Source organism: Perognathus longimembris, chromosome 1 (assembly GCF_023159225.1).
Source record: "Perognathus longimembris pacificus isolate PPM17 chromosome 1, ASM2315922v1, whole genome shotgun sequence".
In the NCBI taxonomy this organism is placed as follows: Eukaryota; Metazoa; Chordata; class Mammalia; order Rodentia; family Heteromyidae; genus Perognathus; species Perognathus longimembris.
Window position 1 is genome coordinate 121,391,692 of NC_063161.1, and position 17,696 is coordinate 121,409,387.

Here is a 17,696-nt window from a genome sequence, read left to right on the forward strand (position 1 = left end):
ACTGCTTTAAATTTTAATATTAAGGATCTAGGGAAGCAAAATTCATATGACATTTCAGGCAAAAGAATAAAAAGCTCTGCTATTGACTATAGATATTTCAATTATTATTTTTTCTATCAAAGAAAGAGTCCCTTCCCTTAAAGAACAATCCATTTTTGAGCATTAGTTAAAAATATTGTTTATTCTTATGGTTCAAAAAAGTTATCTGAGCATGAGTGAAACCATTCCTTACCTCTGCAAAAATATTTCTGAATGTGTTTTGTGTCTTTACTAGTAGTGTACAACTAGCAAAAAGTCCCCTAGCATTTTCATATCAGACCACACATATTTGATACATACCACCTCAAAGAGGAACATCACCAACCCAGCAGTGAGGACAGAACAGAAAGATTTCTAAGAATATATGGGTGTATTTTTCTGTTAATTGAAGGTGATTGGCAGTTCGTGGAAACGTACACCCAAAATAACTGGCTTATAGCACTCTTAGTTTTATTTGATAGGAAGAAAATGACTTTTTTTTGACTCAATTTACCTACCAGAAACTCCTCATTTGTCACATTAATTGCTTAAATTCCTTTGCATTATTAGGCAAACATTTATATTTATTTTAATTTAGATTTTTTTCTTACTGTTTCTATTTGAGAATTGGTGGAAATAAGATCATCTAAATGTAACGCAACATTGTGTAGGTCTAAATTCTTTGAATCTTTGTACTCTAAAGTATTTGTCTGAACTCTTTCTGTCCTTCTTTCCCTCCCTCCCGCTCTCCTTTTCTCCCTCTCTGTCTCCCTTCCTCCCTCCCTCTCTCTCTCCCTCCCTCCCTTCTCTCTCTCTCCAATCCCCTCTCCACCCTTCCTCTCCCCTCATCTTCCTTCATCTCCTCTTTTGTGACAGGGTCTTGCTGGCCTAAAGCTGGCCTCCACCTTATGAGCTACAGCTTCCAGAATGCTAGTTTTAAAGGTGTGCAATCCATGCACAGTTTCTGGTCAGAGTCTTCATCCAGAATTCATTCCAGCAGAATTGGAAGCTGGGAGCATATGGAGGTAGAGTATAGTGGACCATTTTTGGAACCATTCTGCTTTTATTGGCTTTATTGGCTATGAACAAGGCAGAGAATGGACGTTTAGACTCAGCAGTTGGGATTTAAGATTTTCTAGAAGGAATTCTTAGCAAGCTTTCAAAAGATGAACAGCAACTGTTCAGGAATGACATATTCCATATTTGTTTCTTAAGACAAACTTGAGTATCTTCATTGGTGGTGTGAGAGTAGAAATAACCATGCTGTCTAAATTCCTGAAACAGATTAGCAAACATATGTAACCTGACATTTGATGTTTCCCTTGGAAGCAAAGGAAGAGACAGGTTGATGGTCTGTCTTTGAACAGTGCTACCCCATGGGCAAACAGCAACAGCAAATGAGAAGGAAAAGCAGAGGGACCATACCACTTGAAACAAAGTGGCAGGAATGAGGAGGGTCTTTTCCATGTACTGAATGCATTCCAGAAGTGTCCCCATTGTCTGGAGGGGGGTTAGATGAGGGAACTTCTGTGTTGACTCTGTACATTTGTAAACCCCTGTAATATCTGAAGGGTCAGAGGCAGGAAGCAGCATCTGTGCTCTTCTAATGTGGTGTGATTTTCCTCTTTAAGTCAGGTACATTTGTTAGGAAAATCAAGTACTTTCAGATTGGAGAGCCTTGAGTTCCTTTTTGGAACATCAACAAAAAATGTGCTTTTTTTGGATAGCACAGAATAGGATTGTCTAATAGAGATAGACATAACGCTACATATAGAATAAAGGAAATTATAGCCATATTACAAATACAAAATAAAACAAGTAAAACTAATTTATTTAATTTTGAAAAATAAATGTTAACTTTGCATTTTAAGAAATAGAGCATTATGTAATGAGATAAAAGTATGTGGTATTTAAGATTTTTGTTAAATAAATAGATTGCTTCTGCCCTTGTCACAGGAGAGAATATGGGTAGCTCTGTGAGATGATAGACCTATTGATCTAGTTCACTTTATTAACCATTTTTCTACACCCTTGCATTACATTATAGAATTATATGTACATATATTTGTCTGCATATAGGTCTATCTATCTATCTATCTATCTATCTATCTATCTATCTATCTATCTATCTATTGTTTTGCTCAGGACTGAGGACCTAGGCACTATCCCTGCGCTTTTTTGCTCAAGGCTAGCACTCTGACTTGACCTATTGCTCCACTTCTGGATCTTTGGTGATTAATTGGAGATAAGAGCCTCACAAACTTTCCTACCTGGTCTTGCTTTGAACTGCAATCCTCAGATCTCATCCTCAATAGTAGCTAGGGTAACAGGTGTGAGCTACCAGCATCCAGCCTTGTATTTCTTAATAATAATATTTAAAAAACATTTCCTTTAGTTCTGATTGATGATTTTGTCAAAATTGAAAAAAATCAACAAACAGTATAAATATTAGAGATCATTTAATTTAGCAGAGGAAGTCTAGTATATATTCTAAGTAACAAAACTATTGGTGAAACAGTTAACATAGACCTGTGGAAGGTTTGGAAATTCTCAACCCTGTTCCTCACCCTCAAATAACCCAAGGTGATGTAAAAAGTGTCTTTTGTGTGTTTGTCACAGAATATAAATTACTCTAGCTTTTCATACTCTTTTTATTTTTATTGTGTCCCCATCCCTAGGCCTACATTCCTCCTCCATGTGCCTGTTTCTCCTCCATGGTTTTGGCTTTTTTTCTTTGTAATCAATGTTCATCTAGCCTTATACTGCCATTTATCACACTTCTTTGAAAACCGACAGTTTGTAAAGTGTCTTTCTAGTAATCCAGATACCCCTCCCTCAATGCCTTTGATGTGGTTTCAGTACAGTCATCTAGAGCAGCAATGCTTTATGGAAATGAATATAACAGAATCTGCAAGTTCACTAAAGCAGGGCTTACATGAGGTGAGAAAAGTCAGTTGCTCCTACTTAGAATTCAGAAAGGAACTTTCTAGGCAATTTATGCTCTCCATAACATCTCAGAATTGATGTTGGGTGAATAACCACAGAATATATGATATGTTAAGGAATCACAGTTTAGCTGACTATGTGTAGTCCGATGTAGCCAGCCCCATTTGTGTGTGTATGTGTGTATGTGTGTGTGTGTTTACACAAGCACTGGGTTTTCCTCAATGTATTGGTATTACAAGAACAGACTTTCCCCTCCCTGGCTCCCTGGAGTAAAATGGCTGCCAAAATATCTTGGAACAGAAACTTACAAATGACTGACCACTGGAAGAGAGTAACAAGAGTCCTTTGAAATCTTCCATGTTCATTGTGATAAAGCTGGCATTGGTTTCCTTCTTAGGTAAGGGTTCTGCTCCATCATAGGCTGCTTCAGGCGTGTGACCTGGCTACTTCTATCAGGGACACACTGCGGAGGAGGGCTCCTGTTTAGATTGGAAGTCTGTTAGGAGCAGTGCTTTACAGATCAGTTCTTTTGGAGCCATCAGGGAGAAGAAGGAAAGCAAGCGCAATGGGAAATATTTATCAATTAAAACCAGCCCTTGCCTGTGTGGTCCTGTGTTTTACCACCTCTCTCTATGGAAATGGACTGCTGGAAGGAAGCCTGAATTTCTGACAGTTTATAGAGCCCAAAACCAGTTAAAGCCCATTTACAAGGTAGTGAAGAAAATGACACAGGCCTCAAAACTTCAAGGAAGTTATTTAATGACCACAGGCCATGGGATTGCTGGGTCATAGGACCAGAGCTAGATGACCAACGAAATAGGAGTGTCAGATGGGCTCAATCAAAAGCAATTCCAAAGGTGCTTGAATTTCCAGGGAGCTAGCTCTTACTACTTAAAAAATAAATAAATTTGCAGCATGGCATTGACCCATATCTGCAATCCTAGCTGTTCAGGAGGCTGAGATTATGAGGATCACTGTTTGAAGCCAGTTCCAGGAAGAAAGTCTGTGTGAGTTATCTCCAATTAATCAGCAAAATGCTAGAAGAGTGGAACTGTGGCTCGAGTGGCAAAGCACCAATCTTGAGTGAACAAGCTAAGGGATAGCACCCAGGCCTTGAGTTCAAACCCCAGTACCAACACACACACACACACACACACACACACACACACACACACACACACACCACACACCACACACACACTTTATTATGTCTTAAACCAATAATAAAGTCACATATGTTAAGAAGGTCATTACCACAGTGGCTCATGAGTATCTAGTTTCTATGGACTTGTGTATTTCTGACCCCACATATAGTGCCCCAGTGATGCTGAAGCACTGCCAGAGCAAGAATCAAAGTTCTTTTGGCTTTGCTTTACATGTCTGAGGTGGAATGTGAGAGAGGGAAGATTTTAGGGTAGTTGTCAGCTCTCTGCATTTTGTGGCTAAGTAAATAGTAATACTTTACCAAGCGATAAGCTGACAATAGGCATGGAAAGGAACATGTTGAGTTCAGTACCCACTGGTACGTGGGTAACTGGACATCAAGTCTAAAGCTTGGGTTAGAGGTAAAGACAGAGGGTCTAGATATGAAGTACATTAATATTTGGGGATGAATGCTCTGATTTTGCATAGAATTTTCCAAGTTCCCAAATCTTTGATTTTCTCTGAATTATTAAATAATCACTAGTCATTTTGTGTGATTCTTTATTATTAGGTTTATTACTATATATCTATCTATCTATCTATATATAGATATATATATAGATATAGATATAGATATAGATATAGATCTAGCCAGTTCTGGGCCTTGGACTCAGGGCCTGAGCACTGTCTCTGGCTTCTTTTTGCTCAAGGCTAGCACTCTACCATTGAGCCACAGCGCCCCTTCTGGCTTTTTCTTTTTTTTAATTTTAATTTATTTATTTATTATTTATTGTCAAAGTGATGTACAGAGAGGTTACAGTTTCATATGTTAGGCCTTGGGTACATTCCTTGTACTGTTTGTTACCTTCTCCCTCATTCCCCCCTTCCCCCTCCCTCTTTCCCTCTCCCCCTATGAGTTGTTCAGTTAGTTTACACCAAATGTTTTTGCAAGTATTGCTTTTGTAGTTGTTTGTCTTTTTATCCTTTGTCTCTCGATTTTGATGTTCCCTTTCACGTTTTTAGTTCTAATACCAGTATATACAGTATCCAGTGTACTTAGATAAGATACAGTGATAGTGCGGCTACAACCACAGGAAGGGGATACAAGAGTATCATCAACAATAGAAGCTACGGTTTCACCTGGCATGTTGAAAGTAATTACAACAGTGATATAACAGTCATTTCCATAACATGGAGTTCATTTCACTTAGCATTATCTTATGCATTCATAAGGGCATAGCTCTTGGGCTCTTGTGATCCTCTGCTGTGACTAGCCTAAACCTGAGCTAATTATTCCCTATGAGGGAGACCATAGAGTCCATGTTTCTTTGGGTCTGGCTCACTTCACTTAGTATAATTTTTTCCAAGTCCTTCTATTTCCTTATGAATAGGGCAATGTCTTTCTTTTTGGTAGAGGCATAAAATTCCATTGTGTATATGTACTACATCTTCCTGATCCATTTGTGTACTGAGGGGCATCTGGGTTGGTTCCATATTTTAGCTATGACAAATTGTGCTGCGATGAACATTAAATTCCTCCAAAACAAAACCGCAAAGAACCAACAGCCCCCTCAACAAATGGGCTAAAGACTTAAAAAAAGACTTCTCTGATGAGGAAATGAGAATGGACGAGAGACATATGAAAAAGTGCTCTACATCACTGGCCATAAAAGAAATGCAAATCAAAACAACATTGAGATTCCACCTCACCTCAGTAAGAATGTCCTTTATTAAGAAAACTAACAATAATAAATGTTGGAGGGGATGTGGCTAAAAGGGAACCCTACTTCATTGTTGGTGGGAATGTAAACTGGTTCAGCTACTCTGGAAAGCGGTATGGAGATTCCTCAGAAGGCTAAACATAGAGCTTCCCTATGACCCAGCAGCCCCACTTTTGGGCATGTACCCAAAAGACCACAAACAAGAACACACTAAAGCCACCAGCACAACAATGTTCATCACAGCACAATTTGTCATAGCTAAAATATGGAACCAACCCAGATGCCCCTCAGTAGACGAATGGATCAGGAAAATGTGGCACATATACACAATGGAATTTTATGCCTCTATCAGAAAGAATGACATTGCCCCATTTGAAAGAAAATGGAAGGACTTGGAAAAAATACTAAGTGAAGTGAGCCAGACCCAAAGAAACATGTACTCTATGGTCTCCCTCCTAGGGAATAATTAGCACAGGTTTAGGCTAGTCACAGCAGAGGATCACAAGAGCCTAATATCTATGCCCCTATGAATGCATAAGATAATGCTAAGTGAAATGAACTCCATGTTATGGAAACGAGTGATATATCACTGTTATAATTACTTTCAACATGCCATGTGAAACCGTAGCTTCTATTGTTGATGATACTCTTGTATCCCTTTCCTGTGGTTGTGCCCGTACTATCACTGTATCTTATCTAAGTACACTGGATACTGTATATACTGGTATTAGAACTAAAAACGTGAAAGGGAATATCAAAATCGAGAGACAAAGGATAAAAAGACAAACAACTACAAAAGCAATACTTGCAAAACCATTTGGTGTAAACCAACTGAACAACTCATGGGGGAGAGGGAAAGAGGAAGGGGGAAGAGGGGAATGAGGGAGGAGGTAACAAACAGTACAAGAAATGTATCCAATGCCTAACGTATGAAACTGTAACCTCTCTGTACATCACTTTGATAATAAAAGAAAAAAGAAATGGGATGCCTTGTAAGTTGTATTTAGGGAACTTACGTAGCCTTCTCTGAGATTGGGAAAATTCGACCAATCAAAGAATGTCTCCACCTTTGTCTTAACAGCGTATGAAATAGTCTTCATTTTCTATACTTTCCGAAAGAGGAGTGGAGGAGAATGTGATATTAGTATTCATCACTGGAATTCTCTTGCATGTTTTGGCCTCTTTTTTTCAGTCAGTGGTGGAGGTTGAACTCAGGGCTTAGGCACTGTCCCTGAGCTCTTTTTGCTCAAGGCTAGCACTCTACCACTTTAAGCCACAGTGCCACTTCTGGTTTTCTGGTGGTTAATTGGAGATAAGAATCTCACAGATTTTCCTGCTTTGAACTGTGATCCTCATATATCACCCTCCTGAGTAGCTAGGACCATAGGCATGAGCCACTAGCATCTGGCTTGGCCTCTTAATATTCCTTATGAAGCATATCCAACTTTGTGTGAAATGTAAATGGGTTCCTGGTAAGCTCAGCTGGAAGCAATGTCTTAGCACTAAAAGTGGCTTTTAAAAAAGTTTGGGTAAATACATCTGTATCTCGTTTTGATAGCATATATAATAATGAGAAAGGCTAGTAAAAACAAAATATATGAGTCATTCTGAAGATTAGTAGGCTAAAGTCAGTACAGTAAAGCACTTACATTTTTCCCCCCTAAAAATGAGTCACATGACTGAAACTGTGTAGTATCATTGGGGTCAACAATGTAATAATCATACTTAATCTCCATAATGACAGGTAACTAAGATAATGCAATGTTCAGTTAAAGACTGAGGCTATACTGGCCCATAGGAGAAATTATAAGGAAGGTGATCATTTTTCTAAAGCAATCTTTTTTTTTTTTTTTTAAATCATACTAGGGATTGATCTCAGGGCCTTAGATTTGTGCTTAGCTTTTTTCGCTCAAGGCTGGTATCACCTGAATCACACTTTTACTTCTGGTGTTTTGCTGTTAATTGGAGAAAATAGTCTCTCAGATTTGTTTGGCTACCAGTTTCTGGCCCTCCAGAGGGATCCTAAATGTGAAAACTGTAATCTTTAATGCACTGTGCTCTTAACACAGTTAAAAAGTAACATCTGTCAGTTTTTACAACATGGAATTATATAGGCTGTGATAAGGGAAAAGAAATCTATTAATTAAGAGTTAGGTGGCTAGTGTGCCCTAAATCTATGTAAGTGTGAGTTATGGGAAATCTCATCTAATTAGAAAAAGACAACCTTTCCAGGTTTCCCTAATCCCACTTTGGGGAGGGCATTCCTTGTTCTTCATGTGAGCCTATTCACCCTCAAGGTCCAACCAAACCTATTCTGTGTACTGCCCCACACCAAAGAAGATTTGAAGTAACCCTTTAGATTTCAAGGTATCTTCTGTTCACCATTGGTTTCTAGCTAGCTTTTTTGTACCAGCTTTGGGGTCAGTAAGTCCTGGGGTCAAGTCTTCACTCCAGTGAAACTGTAGGAAGTCTCTCCTTTGTCCCATCTTGTACATTTTATATTCACCTTTTAGAAATGCTTCATTGAAACTTATATTGCTGGTTATTGTATCTTTCCTAAATAAAAATAATGTTACCAAAAGACTTTTGATCACTTTTAAAAGAAAAATCATTGGCCAGGCACTAGTGGCTTATACTTGTGATCTAGGTACTCAGGAAGCTGAGATCTGAGGATCATGGCTCGAAGAGATCCTGGACAGGAAAGTCCATGAGACTCTAATCTCCAATACTAAGAAAAAAAGCCAGAAGTGGGACTGTGGCTCAAATGGTGGAGCTCTAACCTTGAGCACAAAGAAACTCAAGGACAATGCTCAGGCTCTGAGTTCAAGCCCCGGGACTGACAGAAAAAAAACTGTTTACTCTTGTGTTTCTCAAATTTCTATTATTTGCATACCACTTATATAATTTTTTCATACCCATTCATCCATTTTCTTAATAATTAAATCCACTCACCCAAAAACTCTTCCAATTATTGATTGAAAAGCAATGACATTTGTCTTAAAGACATTATTATCAAAACAATAGCCAAGACAACATAGCATCATTAAATTCTTGTCAGATAGGGTTGCTTATGAATACTGTGGTTGAACTTCGTTCTTTCTATTGAAGGGGTGACTCACGGGACTTGTAGAAGTGATAAAATAATGTTACCCCAACACTGGGTTAGTTCTTTGTCAAAATAAATAAAAAGAAAATGTCAAGGGGAGATTTGTTTCCTCCTGGATCTGACTTGCAGAGAGTTTTTTCCAGGGTCTTCCATCTCAGGCAATAGTTACTGGAGATGTCAAACTAACCCGAAGGAAGTAGGACACTAAGAACCAGACCTGAAATGCTGGGATTGTGGAAGGTCATGAGACATGAATGTTGCAACATTTTATTATACTTGATGTAAAGATCTATAATTGTTTATTGTTCTCTTCATGTCAGTGGGACTTAGCTTCTGGAAGTCATAGGTCCCAATGAGAGTGTACACAATTGTATACATTCACATATGATCAAATACACACATACAGATGTGATTTTCATGCGAAGTTCAGAAGGTCCATCAGTCATAGGCAATGAAGCAGAATTCTGCTAATTTTATGTGTGCTTCCCAACAGCTCAAAATATGATTCAATTCACTGAAAACTGTGGTTGAGTATGAAACATGGTTTTTGAATATGTGTACCAATGACTAAGAGTGTTAGATTAATTTAAATGCACTACACTGGGGAATTGGGTTCCTCTCACTACTTTGAGTCAGCATAAGTTTTACTGACACTCTCTCCTAGGAGGCTTCAAGAGAAGAGGTCAGGCTCTATATAAAATAATCAACCAAGCCTATAAAGTCATCTTTGTGAACTTTGAAACACCCCTGAATGTACCTAGTAAAATTGTCCTTGGATAAGCAGACACCCAGCCCTGGGTGGAGTTCACATGGGTTCCTTAGTTAAAATAAACAAGAAATGACTGAGAACCTTGGATTGCTTTTGTCTGAACTTGAGTGTCTGGCTGGACCAGCAACAGCAGCATATAGCACAACTACCTGTCAGACCAAAGAGGAACACAAATAGGCACTTGTTTCTTACGTGGTCAGCTGAATAAAAGTGTCACATCAGTCTAATTTAATATGGCCTATTGTCCTTAAAAACATTCCCACACATACTTTGCAACCAAATAATTCTTCATTTAAAAGGCATAGGATGAGTAAGAAGATGTGGTAGATCATTTGTACCTCTAACTTCAAAATATAATATTTTAAAATCTAACTGTAGGTCTGATGTATTCTAGAAGAGAGTTCAGAAAAAATTACAGTGGGCTTATGGAATTAAGAAAAGGATGAACTTACTTTTTGTTTTTGAGGTTGTGGGGTTCAATGTCAAACCTTCTCATTTGCAAGGTAACAGCTCTAGTCTTTTTAGCTTTAGTTCATTTGCAGAGAGGATCATGTAGTCTTGCTTCAGACTGCAATCTTTCTGAGAACATCCACAGCATTGCAGGTATTATAACCACTGGCATACTACTGGGCTTGTTTGTTGTCATGGAGGTCCTACTAACTTTCTACCCAAGCTGGCCTTCAACTGCATTCCTTCTGATCTCTGTCTCCTGAGCATCTGGGATTATAACAATGTGCCCCTATGCATGGTCTGGAAGAATCATGAACTTCTTAAGTTTGTTTTCCCATTTTAAAAATTTTTATTTTTTCAAAATATTTTATTATCTTTAAAGAGTTGTACAAACGAGTTGCCATTTAACAAAAGAGTTTATGAATATAACACATCTTGATTAATGTCATCCCTTTCAACACCCATCCTTCCTAAGCCACCCCTTCCCTCACTTTCTTTAATTTGTAGGGCATACACTGAATTCTTGACTGCATTCTCCCCTTTTTTCCTCTACAGTCATCTGCCCCTCTCCCCATGACCCAACCTTATCCTTTTAATTAATTTAAGTTTTTAAATTATTATATTTAGGTAGTTGTACAAATGAGTTACAGTTTAACAAGGCAGTTTATAAATACAGTAAATCTTGATAAATGTCGCCCCTTTCAACATTTTCACCCATCCCTCTCCCACCCCTCCCTTCCAAGTACTGTTTCCTGATGTTCATTTTGCTGAACTTTGCCTTTCCAAGGAATTACACTATTTGAGATCTCTCTTGAATCTACCATATTTCAGTTTAAGCATAGTATTAAATTGACTCAGTAATTTTAAATATTTGTATATGTTTAAATTGAAGTATGTTACCTCTCAATATTGAAAGAAATATTTGAGCTAAAAGTAGTTGATCAAAATAATGTCAAAGAGGATGAAATTGAAAATAGTCCTGTGTTATAATCTTTATATGCTGTTAGTAAAATGTTAGAAAAAGATAGTATTATCTTTCAAAGATGGTATTATCATTTAATCCTTACAATGGGTTTTATTATTGCCAGATTAGATCACAGGAAGTAAGAGCTTTGGTTCATGAAGCTGGTATAGGACAGAGCTAGGAAGCAAAAGCCTTTAGTGATGGCTCTTTCATGGTTGGGATGATAATAAGAGAGGACTGAGTGGAGGAGAGAGGAACATTTGTTATGCATTTTCAGTCAGTCAGGTGGTTTACATGCACAGTTATATTTGTCACAATCAACAAGCTGTGAGGTGTCTGTTTCTATCTTTATACTGCAGATGTTACAATTAAGGCTCAGCAAATTTGAAAGTTTACTTAGAGTCACAGTGCTAATGATGGAAAGGTGTAGATAAGATCCCTTGCCTTTCCCTTTTCCCCCAAACCCAGCTTTAGGAAGACAGTTGGATACAAGTTAAAGTCTCCACTCTGCTATATGCTAGTTTTATGACTTACTGCAGCAAATAGATCAATTTCTACTGGTGCCTTAAGGGATTCAGTTGTGAAATAGGGATAAGGTAGTATGGATATCAGCAGGATTGCTTGCTAGCTTTGCAGAGTTTGTGCCTTGTCAGCTCAGGATCCCATTTCTCTGAGCTTGAAGGGTCAAACAGTCTTGTCTTCCATCCTGGTTTTTGAGGACCATGAAGTTTCAGTCCTTTCCCCAAGCCCACTCACACTTTTGCTAGCAGGTTTTCTACAATGTTCATACATTACAAATTGAGTCAGAGTGACAGCAATTTTCTAGTTGTGAGGTTGTAATCCTGCTGACTGACCTATTGCTTTGCTTCTTGCCCACGTTGAAAACTTCAAAACTGGAAGAGACAGCTAGGAACGTGAGTGTGGACAGTATAGTGATAAATGGAGACTATTTACACATGAGTTTAAGGACTGCAGGACTCCAATTCAGGTGATGTCTGAGAAAAAAATTAAAGAAAAGTATGGACTAAAGAAAGTTGGGCCATAACTAAACTTGCCCACAAAATGAGTATCTGCTCTTCTAATATACACATTTTGCCAAATCTTCAAAAACTTTGTTCTTATAACTTTGTCATTTATGCTGATAAAGTTGAAAGAATAACAACGATTTACAAAGCTGAAGCACTTCCTTATATTCTGGTGCTTGATTTCTCTATAGATATAGACTAAACAATATGCAGATATTGTTCTGTATTTGAGCCACAGACTCAAAATGGAACTTGTTTACAATTCTAAAAATAACCTTTTCTTTTTAAAAATGAAGGTTCACTGGAGAGCATGCCATTCGGAATATTATTTTAAAAGGTAGAAAAGGTTAGTTTTGAAGGTGCACCCATCTGAATCTGCATGTTTGTACTTTGTGGAGACTCTTGATCTGAAGACAGTGGGCTGTGATAAGATTTCTTCAGACTGCTTATGATTTCTTTGACCATGTTAACAGGCTGAATCTGTCTTTAATTGTTTTAGCCAGACAGCTTCTTTGTGGTTCTTTTTAGAGAGAGCAGAAGCTATGAGTCAAAGCTTTCACCTCTCACTTATAGTCCAAAGTTGTTACAGTAAAGCAATAAATAAAATCCCCCTTCCATGTATTTATTTTCTCGATTGAAATCCTGGGAAAAATTAAATGTTTCATTTAGATATTATTCAGGAAAGGGCATAGGTCATAGTAGTATAAGTGTAACGTGGTGCATTTTGCGCAAAAATCTTGGCAATATCCTATGTCTTTAAATATCTTTGCTATAGTTAGAAAGTGAAACTCTGGAAGGCCCCCAACGAAACCATTAAAGGTGATTTCCCACAGAGGTTGGGAGGAGATGGTATGGGCAAGAAGCGGGTGTATGTATTTTATTATCATCTCCACTTTTAAATGATATGTATTGTCTTTTCAAAAATAAAGCAAACCAGGAAAACAAAGTCAACTCAGTAATACAATAAATGTCACTGTTGTCTTCTTTCTGAGCACAAAAATCCATTCTCCTGCATAAGCTATTCTAGTCCCACTAATGTAAGTTTCCGTGTTTAGAGCACCAGCCTGCACCAGCTACCTCAAACATTTCCCCCATTTACCTCCTTCAGCAGACTTTCCATGTCTTTAGATGAGGAAATCAAAGCTTGGATATATTGTCTGACCAGCCTAAGGCTAGAGAGTTAATATTATCAGAGCCCAGAACTGGTGTCTTCTAACTTTAGAGCCAGTGTGCTTTCTTGACTACTGTATTGTGCTGACCACACATTCCTTACTGAGACCTAATGATTACTTCTGAGGATCAAAGGACAAATTTTGTTTTTGTTGTTGTTTTTTGTTGGTTGGTTGTGGTCTTGAACTCAGGGTGTAGGCACTGTTCCTGAGCTTTTTTGCTGAAGGCTAGTGCTCTACCACTTTGAGCCATAGCACCACTTCTGTTTTTCTGGAGATAAGAGTCTCAAGGACTTTCTTGCTGCAGCTGGCTTTGAACTATGATCCTGAGATCTCAGCCTCTTGAGTAGCTAGGATTACAGACAGCCACATTGTTTTGATCCATAGTGCTAACCTTATAACCATGTGGTACAAGGACCAGTAGTGAAGACAGTCACAGAAAGAAAAAGGCCTAATACTGATAAGAAGAGCTTTTAGTGGAATGAAGCACATTTCATTGAACTGAGAAGTTTGTGGCAGTTTTCCCAGAGATAGGTCTTAGAAGACAAATGGTATTCAGCTAGCAGGAAAGGGGGTTAAGTGTACTCCAGGCAGTGGGAACAACATGTTCAAAAGCACATTTTAAAAGAGCCTTCCATTTTTGAGAAGTAGCCAAAAATCTGACATGTCTACAGAATTAGGGTAGTGGAGAGAAACAAAGCCAGAAATGCTTGTATCCAAACTTTATTATTTAGAATATGAAGAATGAAAAGGGATGGAAATATAGAACTTAGAAAATTACTCAAGTAGGGGGACTGAGACTATGGCTTAGCGGTAGAGTGCTTGCCTTGCATGCATGAAGCCCTGGATTTGATTCCTCAGCACCACATAAACAGAAAAGGCTGGAAGTGGAGCTGTGGCTCAAGTGGTAAAGTGCTAGCCTTGAGCAAAAAGGAAGCCAGGGACAGTGGTCAGGCCCTGAGTCCAAGCCCCAGGACTTGCAAAAAAAGAAAAAGAAAAAGAAAATTACTAAAGTAGGATAGGAGACTATGCATTGAAAGGGAGCTGGGCTTCATGCTGGGAAACATAATGACTTTATTATATCATGTTTTATAGGCTTTTGAGTTACAGATACATGCTTTTAAACATTTAAAATATTTTTGTAATTAAGGTATAGCCAATAGCTTGTCAATATTTAATTGACTATGCTATTTTTCCTTTAAATGTCCCCCTCTCCCCATCACTGCAGCCTCTGGTGGGTGGTATCTCAAATTAGAATAAGCGGGAAGCACTCAGCATTTGACCCAGTGCCCTGGCAGTAAGGCGGTGAAAAGTGTTTAGAACCTGATACAGTAGTGATTATTAGGTAAGAAGAGAGCACTTCTGGGTATTTGAGCACATTTATAACATGCTCCAAGGTGTGTATAGAATATTTGCATGTATAAAACTTGTGTAGATGCATAAGATGTCTCTATAGTGATCTGAGAAACGAATAATACTGGTTGTATTTAAGGAGGAAGACAGAAGGAGTAGCAACAGTGACTTGCTTTGTATATTTTATGTTTTGAACTATGGATTATACACTTGAAATATATAAAAAGGAAAAAGCAAGATATTTGGTAGGGATATTTGGCAAGTTTCTTGGCATATTACTTATGAATTAAAGGCAAAAGTGTTCTATGGCGCATGTTTTATAGTTTAATTATACTCAGGTATAACTTGTATACTCTAATTTTACTCCTTTAAAGTGCACAATCCAATGTCTTTAAGTAAATTTACAAAATAACATAACCAGCATCATAATATTTTCGTTATCCTAATTAAGATCTTGTATACTCAGTTAATTTGAGCTAATCTCAGTTAATCCACCCCAGAGGAAAAGTTGGGAGAAAATGAGGGAGAGCGTGACACTGTTAAAAAAGAAATGTATTCATAAGTACATAAGTACATAAGTTACAAACTGTAACCCCTCTGTATATCACTTTCACAATTTAAAAATACCTCCTATCTTAAATATTTTTATCCATTGTTTGACTATATTTGGATATTTTATTATTTATTTTAATTTTTATCTTGTACTAGTACTTGAGTTAAGGGCCTCATGTTTTTACTAGGTTTTTTTTGCTCAAGACAATCATTCTCTTACTTGAGCCACACCTCTGCTTTTAGGTTTTTTCTGGTTAACTGGAGATAAGAGTCTGATGGATTTTTTAAATTAAAAATTTAAATTTATTGTAAAGGTGATGAACAGAGGGGTACATTTTTTTAAACTCATGGCTCCAAGTGTTTCTTGGCTGTGATCACTCCAGTCTCTGCTGTCATCTTCATATTGCCTTCTCCCCTTTTCCTTTAGTCTCTCCCTTGGGCTTTCTTACAAAGGCACTTGCCTTTCCCACCCAAAAACAACTAATCCAAATAAAATCACATCCACAGGCTGGGTGGATTAGGTTGCTGACATATTTTGGGGGGAGGGAGGAGACTTGAAAGAGGAATGAGAGAAGGAAGACAACATTTAGTCTATTTCATAACCAGAAAATCTTGTAGGATATTTAAACAAAATGGGAAGTTGAGGTTGTTACTATTCATCAGGATGAAGAAACAGAATGAGGATAAGATTGTTGAGAAGAATTTTATCCTGAACCTTAGCATACCAAGGCAATCAAATAGCCTTAAACTCTGAGACCTTCATACATTAACAAAGTGAATTATGGATGACTTAGCTTCTGTGGATCATTAATTCTGTCTTGTGCAATTGCTTGATCTTGATCAGATTCTTGGAAATACTGTCTTAATATTCTCACTGCTTTCAGTTGCCTAAAAACACAAAAAAATGTTCAAAATACTAAATATCGGAGCATATTAACTTGGAGGCAAGATTCTTTTTTGCTAAATGAGGGGATTGTGCAGACAAGAGGGGAGAGGATGTGAAACTAGATGGTATTCAAAAACAGACACTCACAGTGCTAGGCCTCAAAGTGTGGGAGGCATTTGTCATGCTTCATGAACACCAGGGAACCCATCCTCCCAGAAAGCTCCTAACTGTCTGATTATCACCACTGGATCAAAAAAGATCTGAGACAGTTCTAAGCATCAGTTGGAAGAGTTAGAACAGTAGAGAAATTGAGGCATATCGAATAATCAAGAGTACAAATAGCAAATGGTCCATTTGGAACCTAGAAATCTTGCTCAAGTCTGTTGACATTACTCTGTATTCTAATTGTTATCTTCTAGACACAATGTGTCTGTGTATATGTGTGTGTGTGTGTGTGTGTGTGTGTGTGTGTGTGTACATGGTCTATATAAGTACCCAGAAAACCATACTTGCTCTCCCACATTTCCCAAATGCAATTGGATGATTATATTGTTATCCCCAGAGACATGTTGGAAGAGAGTTGGAAGTGTTGTCCACCTAAGATTCACATTTTTTTCTTGTTGCTGCAACATGGTAATCAGAGTGCAGTGAGAAGCTCAGGAAGGGTGCTGGTCAGAGATTAAACCCAAATAGCTTTGCTTAACTCTGGGCTTTAGCTAGAAATGATGTATGTGTATGGTGGGGGGGGGGGGGAGGACCCAGGAGGGTGGTGGCTAAGAAAAGTGCCTAACATTCTTGTATGCTGACATCAAGCTTCCAAGTTGCTACCCTCTGGTGAGTCAACAGCAAAAGGCCCACATCGTTCGAGAGCTGCTGTCCAATCAGAAGACATGGTGGCATGCCTCTGAAAGCATTCCAAACCTCAGCATTCTGAAGGCTTCAAACAGCTCCTTCTGAGAAAGAATGTACAAATGATTAAAGTTATGACAAGGACAGAAGCTATAATAATGACAACAAGATAAACTCATATGTGCTTTTAAATCAAGTCCTTGGAATTTACTAATTTAAAACCAGTTTAAGCTTTCCTTTTATGCTGAGGCAAGAGGATAAAATGGACTAATTGATAATCTGGGATTTTTCTTTGGTATATTAAAGTCAAAATGTACCAGAATGACATTGATAAACTAGAATAACATTGAGTTTCCAGTGACAGTTTTGTAGCACAGCGGTATCCACAAATTGAAAGCTGTTATCATAGGAATTTGATGCATAAATAAGCAAATATGGATATCCTACAGTGAAATTAAAATTAATTGAAAAAAATCTCTCTTCCTTTAGTTTTTCTGTTTGATAATTTCTCTCAATTTTTTTTTACTGAGCAGAAACCAGTCAGATAATAAAATGCATGAAGCAAGAGGTAAACTACTTGCTTAATGTGACACAAACCTGCTCATCGGGTAGGAGCAGAGTCCCTTTCTAGAGCATTGCCCCTTATGGTACTGCCCTATCATGGAATCCATAAATGGGAATGGCATTGTAAAGATTAACTAGGTTTTACTTGGCAAGGTCAGACATTAGATGGTATGTTATAAAA